Raw genomic sequence first — 18,427 nt, forward strand, 5'->3', positions numbered from 1 at the left:
TTACGCAAGTGACATCTTTTGATACATAGTGAAAGCGTATTTCTCCGCTGTACTTTCTATGTTATACCCTGCTGATAAACCCGTAATACGGTGCTTAACTTTTTAGGTTGTCTATGTGAATGAAGCTGAAGCATGTACTGTTCTTCTTCCTGTAAGTGCTGGGGCTAATCGCGTACTTCTCATCATGTGGACGATCCCTGCAACTATCTTAGTTCTGTTGGTTAAGATGAGATGTCTTTGTCTTGCATTTTACTTCAAAGGCCATTTCTGAGCTACTGCACATGATTTTCCGCTGTCTACATGTGCTTCCCTTGAGACCAAGGTTAAATCTGCTGTTCCACTCGAGAGCCATTGTTCCACGTTCAAGGCTCAATATCGGTATGTCAACTAAGTACATAGGTCACGCCTCTCGTTACTATTCCACTTATTTACTATTCTTACAGGAATATGAGATTTTGTGGTGTGCCTTTTGTTCTGGTTTTTGAAGACACGTGGTACTCTATTACAGGTGGTCCCTAGGGAGGTGTATGTGTTCGCTTAGTGAATAATAATCAAAGGCTGCTTCATATTCGCCGTAATTAGTTTTCATCCCGAAGCCACTTATAAGTTTATCACGTTTTAGTAGTCAAAATGCATGTGATCTCTCTTTATTTATTGGAATTCGTAGTTGATGCGAGAGCAACTCCCTCAATACGTGTGCCCTAGTGGAATCGTTATTCAGATAAGCTGGCATCAGCAAACGATACGTTTACTGAGTATTTCTTTTCGCGCATTTCACAGCAAGAACGCGGTAGGTCTGAGCTACTGAGAACGATATGCCTGCCCATTGTGATTAAAATTTGTTACGAATAGGTGTTGTACTAAACAGTGTTGTACTGTTTACACCTCCACTGCATGCATTTTCTCTGTAAGAGATGATGCACTATGTTTTCAGGCTGTATTAGCATGTTCGGAACTCTTGGTCGTAATTTGGCATTACTTAAAATATTGTTCTGGTTCCCCTTATATTCCTCGTGGCGCTATGAATGTTGTCCCCACTTCGGAACATCTATCTAACAGAAGACAGATTGGGTTATTTCTGACTCCTGAGTAAAAATTTTTTACATGAAGGAATATATTTACAGGGCATTAACACTGAGCCCATACCAGTTACATACGTTATTAAATTTAGACAGGAGTAGGGGGCTTTCAATGTAAGAGGGCGGATTGAAGGAGCACGAAGTAGCGTTTACCTTACTAGCCTTCCTTTCACTTTATTTCATTTTTCTAAAGTGAATTTTGGAAATTTGGCACTCAGGGAAAATAGAAAGACAACACCGTCACCCGTATTCCGTGACGCTCTCGCTCTTTCCTACGAGTGCTGGTCCGGAGAAAGCGCCGCGGCTGACCAGAGAACTTGCTCGTGACGTCGTAGCCACGGCCATTGGTTCTGCGGAGTCTGCAGAAAAACGGCTTATACCCAACTCGAGTACTTTGCTGCTGCCAGCCGTGATAGTCTAGTGGTTAGGACATTGCGTTGTGGCCGCAAGAACCCAGGTTCGAATCCTGGTCACGGCATTGGGGTAATATTTTTATCTAAATTTCTAAGTAACAAACAATCCCTCTCACTGGTTATCGACAGCAGAAATATACTTCGCCCGGTTATCTTTCAGTGGCTTCCCTTTACTTTCTGTCGAATAACGGCTAAAAGGTTGGAACGCTTTCTTAAAATCACTGTGAAGCTTATCACCACTCTTGGCAACTACAGCAATCTACTGCATTGCAATTCAAGCATTTAAACTCTTGTTGTCATTATTTTAGCTATTCGTGTCCGTACTTACTATCTTGAGACAGAAGCGATACCATGTTTCACTTCTTTCTGTTTTAAAACCGATCCCTCTGCTGTGGCTTGGGAACATCTGTAGTACCCTCTGCCCATAATGAGCTTCTATTAAAATAAGGAGACCCCGTCTGAGATCTTCCTGTCAGTACCATGGTACTGAAATGCCTCCAGTTTCGGGCTTTGACGACCGAGCTGTGCGGGTGTGCTGCGTTTACGTCGTCGCTGCTGCTGACCGATTGCTGTAGCTGGGGAGTTCAACGCCGTAGCACATTCACAACTACTAACATCAACTAACTGTAGAAACTGGTAATGGCAGAATCTCTCTAAGGAAGTATACCTTGAAGTTTACGTTTGATAATGCCTTCGCAGGACCTAATTCATTTGAAGTGGAGGGATTCGTGTAGGAGTCGGTCAAGTTAACAAGTGATGACATCATTGGAGTGCACTAATCGGTTTGCGGAAGAACTGTTTTCCTCAAGTTCAAGAACGCTGTGAAATGTAATCAAATTGTTGAACTTTGTGGATGCAGTTTTAGGTTTAAACATTCGAGTGGCAATACTAAAAAGAAAAAAAAAATACTAAACTACTCCCGAACAGGACATGAAGGCCCAACGGCACCGACCGGCCGCCGTGTCATCCTCAACCCATAGGCGCCACTGGATGCGGATATGAAGGGGCATGTGGTCAGCACACCGCTCTCCCGGCCGTATGTCAGTTTACGAGACCGGAGGCGCTACTTCTCAATCAAGCAGGTCCTCAGTTTGCCTCTCAAGGGCTGAGTGCACCCCGCTTGCCAACAGCGCCGGGCAGACCGGATGGTTACCCATCCAAGTGCTAGCCCAGCCCGACAGCACTTAAACTCATTGATCTGACTGGAACCGGTGTTACCACTGCGGCATGCTAATGGCACTTCTGGTCAGGCTAAAGTAACCCATGCTGCATTTGGTATTACAACAATTAGTTTTTGAACTCCCACTGGAAATAATTCCCGAGCAAATTGATTCTGTGTTGAGACCTAATGGAACTATTATAAGCATCGTAGCCGGGAGGTAGTGCGCTGCTTATAAATTTCAGTTTCTCTGTGGTGTGCAGCAGATTAAAATCGATGTGTTCAGTATCGTCCTATATCAATGTCTTCGGGTATAAAGCTCTTAATATATGAGGGGGAACCGCGAACGAGAGCTGGCTGTATTCGACTGGACATATTCTCGCTCAACGTTTGCAAAGACGAGTGACGCAACTACCGACCGGTGACGCAGCAGTTACAAACACTACGTAGCAGCTACCACTGACACACGTTGCGGCAGTTCGCAGACCATCGGCCACGGCTTCGGAGGTGGACACTTGGCAGCGAAAGCAAACAGCGGTCATTCGGATGGATACAAACAATCCAGAAGACAGGTAAGAGAACACGATATCCAAGCAACCAGCAGAAAAGGAACATAGCAACGTTGCGTATGTTGAGCGCAACAGCTCACTCAGGCGCCCTGCCTGTGACCGGTATTGAGCACAGTCTGCCCATGACACCGAAACAGTAGAGACAAATGAAAACCATTAGACAAACATCCGTCGAAAAATAAAAAATGCATGACTGCCCATCAGGGAACGGACAAAATTATACCTACCTTGAGACAGGGTCAAGCAGTTGCAAAATATATATATATATATATATATATATATATATATATATATATATATATATATATATATATATAGGGTGTTTCAAAAATGACCGGTATATTTGAAACGGCAATAAAAACTAAACGAGCAGCGATAGAAATACACCGTTTGTTGCAATATGCTTGGGACAACAGTACATTTTCAGGCAGACAAACTTTCGAAATTACAGTAGTTACAATTTTCAACAACAGATGGCGCTGCGGTCTGGGAAACTCTATAGTACGATATTTTCCATACATCCACCATGCGTAGCAATAATATGGCGTAGTCTCTGAATGAAATTACCCGAAACCTTTGACAACGTGTCTGGCGGAATGGCTTCACATGCAGATGAGATGTACTGCTTCAGCTGTTCAATTGTTTCTGGATTCTGGCGGTACACCTGGTCTTTCAAGTGTCCCCACAGAAAGAAGTCACAGGGGTTCATGTCTGGCGAATAGGGAGGCCAATCCACGCCGCCTCCAGTATGTTTCGGATAGCCCAAAGCAATCACACGATCATCGAAATATTCATTCAGGAAATTAAAGACGTCGGCCGTGCGATGTGGCCGGGCACCATCTTGCATAAACCACGAGGTGTTCGCAGTGTCGTCTAAGGCAGTTTGTACCGCCACAAATTCACGAAGAATTCCAGATAGCGTGATGCAGTAATCGTTTCGGATCTGAAAAATGGGCCAATGATTCCTTTGGAAGAAATGGCGGCCCAGACCAGTACTTTTTGAGGATGCAGGGACGATGGAGCTGCAACATGGGGCTTTTCGGTTCCCCATATGCGCCAGTTCTGTTTATTGACGAAGCCGTCCAGGTAAAAATAAGCTTCGTCAGTAAACCAAATGCTGCCCACATGCATATCGCCGTCATCAATCCTGTGCACTATATCGTTAGCGAATGTCTCTCGTGCAGCAATGGTAGCGGCGCTGAGGGGTTGCCGCGTTTGAATTTTGTATGGATAGAGGTGTAAACTCTGGCGCATGAGACGATACGTGGACGTTGGCGTCATTTGGACCGCAGCTGCAACACGGCGAACGGAAACCCGAGGCCGCTGTTGGATCACCTGCTGCACTAGCTGCGCGTTGCCCTCTGTGGTTTGCTGTACGCGGTCGCCCTACCTTTCCAGCACGTTCATCCGTCACGTTCCCAGTCCGTTGAAATTTTTCAAACAGATCCTTTATTGTATCGCTTTTCGGTCCTTTGGTTACATTAAACCTCCGTTGAAAACTTCGTCTTGTTGCAACAACACTGTTCTAGGCGGTGGAATTCCAACACCATAAAAATCCTCTGTTCTAAGGAATAAACCATGTTGTCTACAGCACACTTGCACGTTGTGAACAGCACACGCTTACAGCAGAAAGACGACGTACAGAATGGCGCACCCACAGACTGCGTTGTCTTCTATATCTTTCACACCACTTGCAGCGCCATCTGTTGTTGAAAACTGTAACTACTGTAATTTCGAAAGTTTGTCCGCCTGAAAATGTACTGTTGTCCCAAGCATATTGCAACAAACGGTGTATTTCTATCGCTGCTCGTTTAGTTTTTATTGCCGTTTCAAATATACCGGCCATTTTTGAAACACCCTATATATAGAAATGAACGACACATGACAAACGACAGCAACTTTACGTGTTCATCTCAGTCAAAGTTAAGTTATATTTTAATTTGTACATGTTCATACACCAGTAAAAGAGTTTTAACTTATACGTTGTACCGTAGTACTTCACCTTTTCCTGCTCCTATTCGCTTCCTACACTCGGCCTACCCTTCAGTTTACAGGAGCAGACCCACGTGCCGCCTTCCAGGCGGGATACAAAACATTCAACGGAAGAATCGTCGGGCCCTGGCATTGAAAAATTAGGCGCCTCCGTATATGCAAAACTGACTCCGAAAAGTAAAACAGAGACCGATAAACTCCCAACAGAAGCAGCAGAGAAGAAAAAGGAGAAGCGGAAAGACATTCATTCACCGGACTGGACTGATGATAAAGAAGAAGACCAATACCATGATGACGGAGACCATTGGTGAAATGACACAAGCGGCTTACCAGAGAAGAACCTAATACAAAACGGAAGTCCCTAGCACGAGAAACAGGAGCTCATGATGACTCAGATTTCTATTAAATGGAAATATGCGAACATTAGAAAGAAAATGTCCGCTGCTCGTGGTCTCGTGGTAGCGTTCTCGCTTCCCGAGCACGGAGCCCCGGGTTCGATTGCCGACGGGTCAGGGATTTTCCCGGCCTCGAGAGGACTAGGTGTTGTTGTTGCCGTCTTCATCATCGTCATTCGTCCCAAATTACGGTCGGAGGAAGGCAATGGCAAACCACCTCCACTAGGACCTTCCCTAGTACGGCGATGCAGATCTCCCGCATCGTTCCCCTACGGTCTGTCACGGAGTATGGGACTTCATCATCATCATCTAGAAAGAAATATAGAGAGGAAGGTGAGAGATATACAGATATACAATGAGATATACAATGAAACAAAGCTCATCCTAATATGATAGAATTACTACAGGATTGCAACACCGAATATCAACAAGATACTGCTCACTCCCAAGTTGAAGAACCACCTGCACCTTATTCAGCGTTGTCTGAAACAGTCTGTAAAGCTTGTAAGGGTGTTTCAGGGTAGATTGCACTGAGAAATAATTATTAAAAAAAATTCGATGAGTAGCGCTGTTTCCGACTTCATTAGCACTGAAGTTAGCCAGCACGCAGTTGCGCGCAAATTCAAGCAGCCCGACAGAGGCAGTGCCACCAAGCGTGTCCTTCCTTTGGTTTTTTGAAACCGAACAGGAGAGCGATAAAAACATTGGACATGAGACGGTAGTAAGGATCAAACCTGAGTCAAAGGCTGAGCAGTCTCTGCGCCATCATCTACGCTATGGCAACAACTGACTTTAATTGTATCTGGCGGGACACTTGAAATTGCTCTCGAAGGGCCTGGTGGGCTAACTTCAATGCTAATGTACTCGAAGACGGTGCAACGTGTCAAACTATTTTCTCAACAATTACATCTCAGGACAGCCTACACTGCAACACCTTCACAAGCTTTTCAGACTTTCTCACCGTCCTGCTTATGCAGAAGGTACTTAAGTTGTAATGTTGTAAAAAGTGACATATCGGGCTGGAGCACTATCAGGCTACAATGCAATAATTAACACCGGTTCCATTAAAGAAGGCAGAACTGTGATATTACCTAAAGAAAGTATCACAGTCCGTAATACTGAATATCTTCTTAACAGCAGAGGCGTAGCGTTCCCAGTAAATAACAACAGAACAATCAACTTTTATTTGCCTTCAAACACAGGGAGAGACAGCAGCGAGTAGAATTCTTCAAAGAATTGATAATACCACTGTTTGCACTGTTTGCAACGGGCCATGCTCACATATCTGCCGGTGATTTTTAAGTACGCCATTAATCCAAAAGACCATACGCTAAAAAATCAATGGAGCTTGAAAACGTTAGGGTTTGTCGACACATGGGAGGATCTGCACGGTTATTAGCTATTATGCTGCCACTTCAACTGTCTACAAGTAGTAGTGTACATTACCATATATAGGAGAGGTATCACATACTGTAGCAAAAACCTGAGGACTCCAAGTATAGGATTTCCTACTATCTTAAGAACACAGCAGCCCAGTTTATTTTCAGAAGCATAGATAAGACTCAGACATTGCCAACAGTGGGGTACACAAAATTACCTGTTCTGATTGTGACACATTTTACATTGATCAGTCAGGCAAAGACATAGCAGCGAGGCTGGCTGAACATGAACGCACAGGCCAAAAACTTTGTCCACTGGAAGCCTTGGTAATTAACTTCATACAGCTTTCAGTCCAGATCTAATCATAAACGACCAGACATAACTTAATACTTCATCTCTTCTAAACTTCACATAATCCTCTGTTTTTCATTACTTCCCTCATATTCGCCCATTGTCCCATATTCATCGAGTTCTTCTATTTTACTGAAATTGCCTATGTAATCCATATAGTTTGTAATTACAATCGTTAAGTCTTTCTTTTAATTGTTACTTGTGTTATCTTCCATATTTAATACCTCTTGTCAAGTGCTGTTTTTGTTTTGCTTGGTTCATTTATTTAATACATACTATTACACAGGGACAGTTTTTGAGTATAACGTTAATGTTATTCCTGTAAGCTCCCTTTGTATTTGTATACTGTTCAATTTTTTACTTTTTATATGCAGTACCACCACACTGTCAAAGATGTCATTTACTATATATTCCCTCTCATTCCTCCAGTTTCCTGCATTTATTCGTTTCTGTTTATCTTATTAATATTGCTTAACATATTAAAATATTCTGTAGTTGCGGCCTTCCCAGGTACTAAATTTATTTTATTTATTAGCTTTGTCTATTAATATAAACTGTAATGTAGGCATGCTTTCCCAGTTTTGTCTTAGTTTTTTCCTGCTTATTCCATTTATCCTTATTTATTGCTCAAATGTTTTCTTTTTACATTGCATTACCGTCGCACTGTCATTTACTGTGCGTTTGGGCTTCCATCTAGATAAGTAACTTCTTTTCCAATGTATTTTACAACATTGACATTTCTTTGTCGACGACAGTCTGTAAATGACTGATGATGGCCTTGTAAGCCGAAAACCGGTTTCCACAATAAATTAATACTGTAGAACAATAGTAAACTAGTGCTTTTCATTTGTTATTCTGCAAGCCGTTTAGACGGGATATATGCAACAGGTGATGTGAAGCAACATGTCCTACGGTCGGAAATTTGGGCAACCACATTTTCCGATCATGCTGTGACATTTGTGCTACTAAGATGGAGACACAAGGAAACTATAAAGCAAAGGGGCAGTGGAAACTTCATGTGGATCATTTATTAGATCCTGGATGCCGCACAGCGCTTAACACTTACGTGGGATGAGTGTGTTGAATGGTTACCAAACTACAGTTCATCGATGCGTTGGTGGATAAAGTGTGCCAAACCTGCTGTAACGTGGACCCTGAAAAAGTGCTCTCGCTAGAAAAATGCCTGGCAGAATAACAGAATGGAATATCATTTTCAGTGACTAAGAAAGTTGTACAAAAGAGACTCAATAATATTTGAAAATTATGTACAGAAGAATAGAAGCTGAAATATTGACATGGACGACAAACAGTTTAGATAAAATGAGAATGGAAGAAGCTATCGAAATGCCGTGCGACAGAAGAACGCTAAAAGTTAGATGGGTTGATCACGTAACTAATGAGGAACTACTGAATAGAACTGGGGAGTCAAGAAATTTATGGCACAGCCTTGCCAAACGAAGGGATCTGTTGATAGGACACATCCTGTGACATCAAGGGATCACCAGTATCAACAGATTAGTATCTGAGAGAACTGGTGGTGGGGGGGTGGGGGTGGAGGGAGTTAAAATCGTAGACGGATACCAAGAGATGAATACAGTAAGCAGATTCAGGAATATGTAGGATGCAGTAGTTATTCGGAGATGGAGAGGCTTGCACGGGATAGAGTAGCATGGAGAGCTGACCAACCAGACTTCGGACTGAAGACTACAATAACAACAAAAAGATTTATCAAATCTTAAGTGTTTGCAGAGATATGGTATCGATAACTGAAACTTGCAAAATTAGATACGCAATAGTACCACTTGATTACGAAGAAGCGTTCTACAGAGTAAACCATTCATACCTTTTCAACATGATTCGAGCGATGAATTTTCGTCAACAATTTATCGCCATGACAGAAAACCTGCTAACGAATAGTACATGCAAAATTAATACAAATGACAACAAGAAGGCTAATGAAGATAAGTAGCTCTGTCAGGCAAGGTTCTCCCATGGCTATGATACTTTTCGCGATAGCTATGGAGCGTTTCCTGTTCGCACAAACGCACGAACTGCAGGATTTACAAATACATGAAAAAAAATGTAAATGATATACTGAAGACGTACGATTCCTGGCCTGAAGTGAAAGTGAAATAAAAACTGCACTCCACATTACTAAGATGTATGACCTTGCATCCGGTGGCAAGTTAAGTAAGGAATTACGATCATTGGTCGAGAAGATGAAGTCGGAGCTCAAGGACAACTGGTATGGACTGACAAGCTGAAATGCCTCGGAATAATCCACGCGGACAACATACGACTTAACATTTGCCATCAACTATAGGAGAAAAAGTAAGAATATTTTTTGATACACGTAACAACACAATATCACCATCTTTAATAGATAAAGGATCACCGAATAAAATACGCGAACTTGCTAAAGAATACTGTGATGCAGAAGTGTGTGTTTATAGGTTGATGTTCGATTTTAAACATTTTATTCTCACTTATTTATGCGTCTTATTTATGAATTACATATGAAAATTTTTCTTTAGGTTCTAAAGAACCAAAGGTTTTAGATCAGTGTCTGATACACTCTGACGGATGTGTCAGGTACAGACGAAGACAAATTACACAACTGTATCTCCAAATATTCAGTTAAATATTCATTTGTGTTCGATTTGTATTATTAGACCAAAATACGAGGGGAGTTCAATAGCTATTGCAACACTTTTTTTTAACGCTTTTTGGTTTTGATCAGGATTACAATACACCACAGTAATCTCCACTTCTATAGCTACAAAACTCAATTTTTCAACATGATCACTGTTCAACTGACGGCCTTACACCACCTTAATGGGAGAGTCTATATATTCTACTGGTCGACATCGGAATCAATGTCTTCCTGCATCAGTAACCTCCCCGTCATACACGTACTGCTTCCCGTGGAGTGTAGCCTTCATTGGGCCAAAAAGATGTGGTTGAGGTGACGAACCCACTGAAGTCGTTTCTTCAGTTTCCTGAGTGTAGCACAGTACACTTCGGAGTTGATAGTCGCACCATGATGGAGGAAATCGAACAGAACAACGCCTTCAGAGCCCTAGAAGTCCGTCGTCGTGACACTACCGGCTGAAAGCGCACAGAGGTGGTGAGGCGTCACTCCATGAATTGCCGTTTGGTTTCCGCTTCGAAGTGATAAAACCCACGTTCATCGCCTGTGAAGATGTACGACAAAAAATTGTATCAGCCTCGTAACACGCATTGCTCTTTACGGTCTACTGTTAGGCGGTAAGGAAACCAGCGGGCGCACACATTTGAGCACCACAAAAAGTGAAAGACTGTATCAGCAATCAGCGAGGCGTTTGATTGTGTTCCGTTAGCCACATCGAAGGAGACTGTCCGCACGTTCCAACACTGCAGAAGCTACAGGTGCGTGTAGTCGTTTGGCACTCGGGGGATGGGACAGGTTTGCACGACGTTGTTGCTGTCATCACAGACGCCTCGCCCAACGACTCACTTGCTTTTGTTCCCTTCGTAGATATTTTGCAAACATCTGAGTATCACCGAGCGAGGTGGCGCAGTGGTTAGACACTGGACTCGCATTCGGGAGGACGACGGTTCAATCCCGCGTCCGGCCATCCTGATTTAGGTTTTCCGTGATTTCCCTAAATCACTCCAGGCAAATGCCGGGATGGTTCCTTTCAAAGAGCACGGCCGACTTCCTTCCCCGTCCTTCCCTAATCCGATGAGACCGATGACCTCGCTGTCTGGTCTCCTTCCCCGAAACAACCAACCAGCCATCTGAGTATCCGTAAAGCTGTTTTCCTCCAGAAGAAAAAAACAAAAGTGACAGGTCTCTGCTTGGAACGCACTTCCATTTCAGACGCCATTTTGAAGGCTACTATAGCGCCGCCATCTATCGGAACTTCATGGAACTATAGCGGGGATATTCATGACGCCCCACAAAAAAATCCGAATTTTTTTCACCAAAAATCGGCAGAGAAGAAGATATATTGCATCACTTATTGAACAGGTCGAAGGAAAATACCTCATTGTTAGAATGGAGCTAGTTTTCACTTGTTTCTAATGTACGCGGGAGGAAAAGAGAAATTATTTAATAATTATCTGTTTCAACAAAACAGTTTATTCAAACGGACATTAGCAGTGCAATCATTATTTTACTACGGTGTGATTACCTACATTCATACATCCAACATACAATTAAGAAGACATTGGTAGCAAGGAAGGTGAAGGAGGGGAAGAAAGTGGTTATGACACTGCATAGTGGCATGTTTTAGAATTTTTTTTCCTGCGCAAACATAATTTTTTTCTAATGTAAAGTGCATGTAATGAGAAATTATCTTTCTCCTGTACTGTATTGTCATTATTTTCCCTTTCATGTCGATCTTTTCTGCCTTGAGATAGAAATGATATTATATATAATCCTTTCCTGTCAGCAAAAATGATCCTCCTGATATGGTGTTGTAACGTCTAAAATACCCTCTGCCCATAATCAGGTCCTATTAAAATAAAGTGAATCGATCTGAAATCTTCCTGCAGTATTTGAGTACCATGACCCTAACAGGAATATATCGAATCGGTTCCCTTTATTTTAATAGGGCCTGCTTATTGCCAGAGGGTACATTAGATGCTACCACGTTGGAACCTCGAATCCTTTTTAGAACAGAAAGCGATGAAATATGGTATCGTACCTGTCTCATATCACATACCTTTTCCTACCCGCAGTGTAAATTCATGCCCACTCTTCCAACTGAGTCACGTTTGTTACGGTCAGCAACACAGGCAAAATCACAAGCTGGAGAGAAGTTATACAAGCACTAGTGAAGAGAGGGTAGTAGTTAGATCAGGAAGAAAGGAAAGCCAGTTTAACCTAAAAAGCAATTAGAGCACACTGGATGAATAACAGTGTCGTCAAACATGGACGCAAGAACGAATCCACGGCGATTGCTCGCATCCGCCTCCCCGCCTCTTCTTCAAAAATGTTCAAATGTGTGTGAAATCTTATGGGACTTAACTGCTAAGGTCATCAGTCTCTAAGCTTACACATTACTTAACCTAAATTATCCTAAGAACATACACACACACACACACACACACACACACACACACACACACACACACACACAGACCCATGCCCGAGGGAGGTCTCGAACCTCCGCCGGGACCATCCGCACAGTCCATGACTGACCGCTAGGTTAATCCCGCGCGGCCCGCGGCCTCTACGCAATAGGATAAACACAACGGTTTTCTCGATCATCGGTCCCTTCCTGTGGCAACCTCATCACCTCAGAGTAGCGTTTACAAACAATCATTTATTTATTGGTGATAGAGCAATCTTTGTCTTCCCCTGCACTTTTTACTCTCCATAGATGACACTGGTACAGCGTTTCACAACCTGGGGTAATTACTCCCTGAAGAGTAACATGACATTTTCTGAGGGATAAAAACAAAACGATTCGATATTGTTTCAGACAAGAAACAAAATTATTTTCAAAACAGCATTACCATTATCACAATTTTGTAAGACTGATACTGATTATATAACTTATCAATAATTACTTTATCTCAGTTATCAGCATTAATGCAGTGGAGGTTACAGGTTCCTCACACGGTCTACCCACTACACACATTTGTTGTTGTTTGTGTATATCGCTGATGATAAAAGTGAGGCATATACGTAACAAATGCTAAATATCTCAAGAAAACATCTTTCCCAAATTGCATATAGTATCTGCACTAGCCCAGAGAGTGCTTCAGTACTCGCTTCGAGAAAGGTAAATAAATTGTGACTTTTCATGCTTTCCGCACAGATCTGTTGCAAATACAATTTTCGGGTTTACCGCCGGATCGTATCGTGTAAATGAATTACTTGACGGCACGACACAGCAGTAACTACATAAGGGCTACTATAGCGCTGTACACGGTATTATTATTACTAATAGTGGCTGTGGTCAGATGCAGATCATTAACAGCCTGAAGTCCTCAAAATTTCTTCCAGTTCAGAAGTAAGGAGAGCAGCAATCAAGTGATTTACGGACAGTAAGTGTAGTGCACAAATTTTAATTTGGTTGCTTCTAAATACGGTTGCAGTGTGCAAGTTAAGCAAATGCCGCCATGGGAGGGGGGGGGGTAATGCAGGGGAAATATGTTTTGTAGCAGGTATCTACTCTCACTGTGGATAGTTAGCGTTCTGATCTGAGAAGGAGTTGTGGATAGCACTTGCGATGCACCTCGAATTCCTTCGTCATTCTTTCTAAAAACACTCAGGTACTCAAACTAAATATCATTCATTTTTCATCATTTTAGAAATAAGTGTTACAAGAAAAGTCTTTCATTCCACAATTTAGTTAGGTGCTGAAGTTGGTGATAATGTGGGGATGTGGGGGACGAGGGGTGGGGGGGGGGCGGGTGCGGGCAACAGACGACTAGGGGAGGGACACAGACGGGAGGGTATTAGCTAATGTTTAATTGCATTCAGAGGTAACGGTCTAAGCAGAGTTTGGAACCACTGCTGTCGTACCATGGAAATTATTCTTTGATGTCTCAGCAGACGTCCTATCGTCATGTCCCTTATTCATGTCAATTTTTTCCACATATTTCTATCCTCGCCGATTATGCAGAGAACTTCACTACTTGTCTTGATCAGCCCATCTAATTTTCAGCATGCTGCTACAGTGCCACACCTCCAACACTTTTTTCGCTTTTGCTCCAGTTTTTCCATTGCCCATGGTTGTACAATGGTGTGCTCCAGATGTGCTTCCTCAGATACCAGTAGGCTTCTTTTCGTCAGGAATGCCCTCTTTGCATATGCTAACATTTTTTTTTTTTTTTTTTTTTTTTTTGTCACACTTGCTTCGTCAGCCATGGGTTATTTTCCTTCCAAGCTAGTAAAATTCCTTCACTTTGTCTACTTCACAGTACCCGCCCCGCAATACTGTACTTTTTCTTCTGTTTACCCCAGCACAATTCGTTCATTTTTGTATTCATACCTGTAATTTTCAGCAACTGTAGTATACATTTCAGAATAAAATTCACTCGTCAGTTGCAACTGGAGACTGAATTTCATTCTGAAATATTCCTTCACTTTGTCTACTTCATAGTCTGTCATTTATGTTTATGCGACTCCTCACTATTTTCGTCTTTCTTCGATTTGCTTTCAAACGATAATTTGCGTTCAGCAGACTGTTAATTCCTTTCAGTATCTCCTGCAATTCTTCCTCGCTTTCGCGGAGAATTGCACTGTTTTCAGCAAATCTCATCGTTGATATTCTTTCACACCCTGAATTTTAATCCCACTCCTGAGTCTATCTTTTATTTCCGCGATTACTTCTTCGATGTACAGACTGAACATTAGCGGAGCATTACCTATCTCTGATATTTCCAGGCTTTCGCCTCACAATTTGTAAAAACGGAACCCTTACAGGATCTCTTTGTTGTCTGTTTGTTTGTCTGTCTGTCGGTCTGTTCGACTGTTGCTTTTTCTCAGTAACGGATAGGCGTATCAATTTGAAATTCATGGTGACGTTCTAAACCAACGGTCCCTTGGTGGTCTAAAAAACTGATTCTTCTAAGTAAATGCAATAAAAAGATGCGGTTATTTATGTCACATATTTTGATTCCGTCAGCCTAACTTATCAAAACCTACACACTTCAAAAAAAGTCTTGAATTATCTCGCTTCCGAGAGTTCCGGAACCTGTACAGAAAATTGGAATAGAGATCTACATAAACATCATCTGCGCCGTTTTAATTGCTCATGGAAACCAAACATTCACGTACCACCATACAGCGAGACATTCAGAGCGCTGCATGTCGTGGTTGCAAAGATGGACCTCGCCAATGACGTCGGGAGTGAAGGTGCCCGTCATACAGTCTAATGCACAGAGTTTGAGTCGTAACACGACGGCCTGCGCCACCACGAAAAGCATTATTCAACATCGTGGCGTTGCTGTCAGGGTTCCTCCGACCGTTAATCCGTAGATAGCGGTCATCCACTGCAGTAATAGCCCTTGGGCGGCCTGAGCGAGGCATGTCATCGACATTTCTTGTCTCTCTGTATCTCTTTAATGTACAAGAAACATCTCTTTGGTTCACTCCGAGACGCCTAGACACTTCCCTTGTTGAGAGCCCTTCCTGGCACAAAGTAACAATGCGCGCGCGATCGAACCGCGGTATTGACCGTCTAGGCATGGTTGAACTACAGACAACACGAGCCGTGTACCTCCTTCCTGGTAGAATGACTGGAAAAGATCGTCTGTCGGCCCCCTCCCTCTAACAGGTGCTGCTCAATCATGGTTGTTTACATCTTTGGGCGGGTTTAGTGACATCTCTGAAAAGTCAGAGGGACTGTGTCTGTGATACCTTATGCACAGTCAACGTCTGTCTCCCGAGTTCTGGGAATCAGGGTGATGCAAAACTCTTTTTGATGTGTGTATAATGTAGTTCCCGTTGAACTAGAATTGAGAAATCTGGTAAAAACAATGTTTCATAGCGCAAGTAATGAAAAGATTGGAAAGACGTTAATTTGGTAGTATATCACACGAAAAAATGTTTCTGTCGTCATTTGTTATCCGACTTCAAATATAAATCAAAACGTTCTCGAAACTGCTCGAGATCACGGGCACCGATACCATGCCACTTTCCAATGTCGATGTTAGGCAAAAATCGTCGAGATACTCAATTCCTAGGACAGATGGACTGTCTACATACATAATTATGTTTGTACAGAACCCTGATAGTGCGAACCGACCCCTGCAAGCACTTGGACAAGTTTTTTAACCGAGTACTTCAGTCTTGATGTTCCATTCTTATAGTTACCTTGTGGTTCTTATACACATCCTACAGGACGTTCGGAAATTTCCATTGCAAACTTCTAGGACTTGTGGATAGGAGTTAGTACATAATATTTTGAATAGGAACCCACGCCCGGGAACGTAGCGTTTCCGCTCTACTACTGTTTCAATTCGGATGTTTAACTCGGCCACTTCTGCTTAAGGAATTGAATTAGGAGTGACGCAGTACAATTATTATTTAGCAATTGGAATGGAAATATAATGAAACATTCATTTGTCACTTAAGCTCATTTACGAGACTCCTGTACAACCTGAGGAAGATCTGCTACCACGAGTTCTTGCTGCTGCACTCTTCAGACACCAGGGGGGATGGGGAGAGTGTTTCAGAACGTGCTTCGTTGGTACAATGTAACAACGTTGGTGGTCGCCGCATCTAGCCGCTATTGTAATGCATCAGTACTGTTCTGTATGTACAGAATTCTGGGTTCTTTTGTTTCGCAATAATGTAAACACGTAATGTTCACGTGTTAATACGGACAAATGCGCTTAAGTGATAAATGGATGTTTAGTTATGTTTCCTGTCTATTTGTCCCTAATAACTGTACTGCCTCACACCTAATTCTGTTCCTCAAGCGGAAGTGGATTAATTAAACATCTGAACTGGAACCGCCGTAGAACGGATCGGTACATTTCCGGACATGGGTTCCTGTTCAAAATATTATGTACTCATTGCCCTCTACAAGTCCTAAAGTTTGTAGCGGGATGTTCTGACCACCCTGCACATTACCCGTCATTCCTATAGTCTATAGCTGTACTAAAGTGAAATAGCGCATTATAGGGGTCCTGCAGTTCATTATCGCTCCAGACCATGCGGCATTCAGACGGCCGTGATGGCAAGTGCCTATCGGTTTCCAACGATTGAGAAAGCGGCGGCCGGCGGCCGGCGGCCGCAGCGGTGTCAGCGATAGCTACGTCAATACTACGTCAGCGTTGCGGCATGCGCGCACTCAAGTGGATAACGAGACACTCTCTTCTCAGAGAGCACAACAGCGTCAGCCGTGATAGTCTAGTGATTAGGACATTGCGTTGTGGCCGCAAGAACCCAGGTTCGAATCCTGGTCACGGCAAGGGCATAATATTTTTATTGAGGTTAAAGAACGAAAAACAACTACTCTTACCAGTGCTCGACGTTCACAATAACTTCCCAGAAATTGTAAAACGTACAATAATTTAAAGCAGCAACAGCTCTCTTTAACATTACCGAGTCAACGATATCTTCGCTTTATTTTTATAAGTTACGCCTTTTGAAGTTTTGAGTTACCACGGCGTCTCCCACAAAGATGTTAAAATGATAGCATGCTATTGAAGGCAGTGCTTCATTTTATCTTGCCAATATCCTTCAGTTTGAAGTAGGTGCCTAGAAAATGATCGGTGTAGTATTGAAAGCTTACATGCTGTCCCGGTTCTAGGCGCTTCAGTCCGGAACCGCGCCGCTCCTACGGTCGCAGGTTCGAATCCTGCCTCGGGCATGGATGTGTGTGATGTCCTTAGGTTAGTTAGGTTTAATTAGTTCTAATTTCTAGGGGACTGATGACCTCTTATGTTAAGTCCCATAGTGCTCAGAGCCATTTGAACCATTTTTTTTACATGCTGTCCGCAGCACGGTCCAATACATATTCTCTTGTGCGAAAGCTGTTACCGTTTGACAGCTGGAGCTACACAAGCGCTGCGGGCGGTGAGAAAGTAGTGACTGGAATACTCTCTTTCAAATTCTAAAGGTGGCAGTGGTAAAATACAGGGAGCGAAAGGCTATTTACAATTTGTACAGAAACCAGATGTCAGTTATAAGAGTCGAGGGACATGAAAGGGAAGCAGTGGTTGGGAAGGGAGTAAGGCAGGGTTGTAGCCTCTCCCAGATGTTATTCAATCTGTATATTGAGCAAGCAGTAAAGGAAACAAAAGAAAAATTCGGAGTAGGTATTAAAATCCATGGAGAAGAAATAAAAACTTTGAGGTTCGCCGATGACAGTGTAATTCTGTCAGAGACAGCAAAGGACTTGGAAGAGCAGTTGAATGGAATGGACAGTGTCTTGAAAGGAGGATATAAGATGAACATCAACAAAAGCAAAACGAGGATAATGGAATGTAGTCGAATTAAGTTGGGTGATGCTGAGGGAATTAGATTAGGAAATGAGACACTTAAAGTAGTAAAGGAGTTTTGCTATTTGGGGAGCAAAATAACTGATGATGGTCGAAGTAGAGAGGATATAAAATCTAGACTGGCAATGGCAAGGAAAGC

At 42.7% G+C, this 18,427-nt stretch overlaps 2 non-coding genes across 2 annotated transcripts; both read left to right on the plus strand.

The window, feature by feature from the left end:
• The first annotated feature begins 1,485 nt into the window (after positions 1-1,485).
• Positions 1,486-1,557, plus strand: Trnah-gug. Its single transcript has one exon. It is a non-coding gene; the product is annotated as a tRNA-His (tRNA).
• Positions 1,558-17,183: 15,626 nt separating this feature from the next.
• Trnah-gug lies at positions 17,184-17,255 on the plus strand. The gene has a single exon. It is a non-coding gene; the product is annotated as a tRNA-His (tRNA).
• The last annotated feature ends 1,172 nt before the right edge of the window (positions 17,256-18,427 follow it).

The sequence above is a fragment of the Schistocerca piceifrons genome, chromosome 2 (assembly GCF_021461385.2).
Source record: "Schistocerca piceifrons isolate TAMUIC-IGC-003096 chromosome 2, iqSchPice1.1, whole genome shotgun sequence".
Classification (NCBI taxonomy): Eukaryota; Metazoa; Arthropoda; class Insecta; order Orthoptera; family Acrididae; genus Schistocerca; species Schistocerca piceifrons.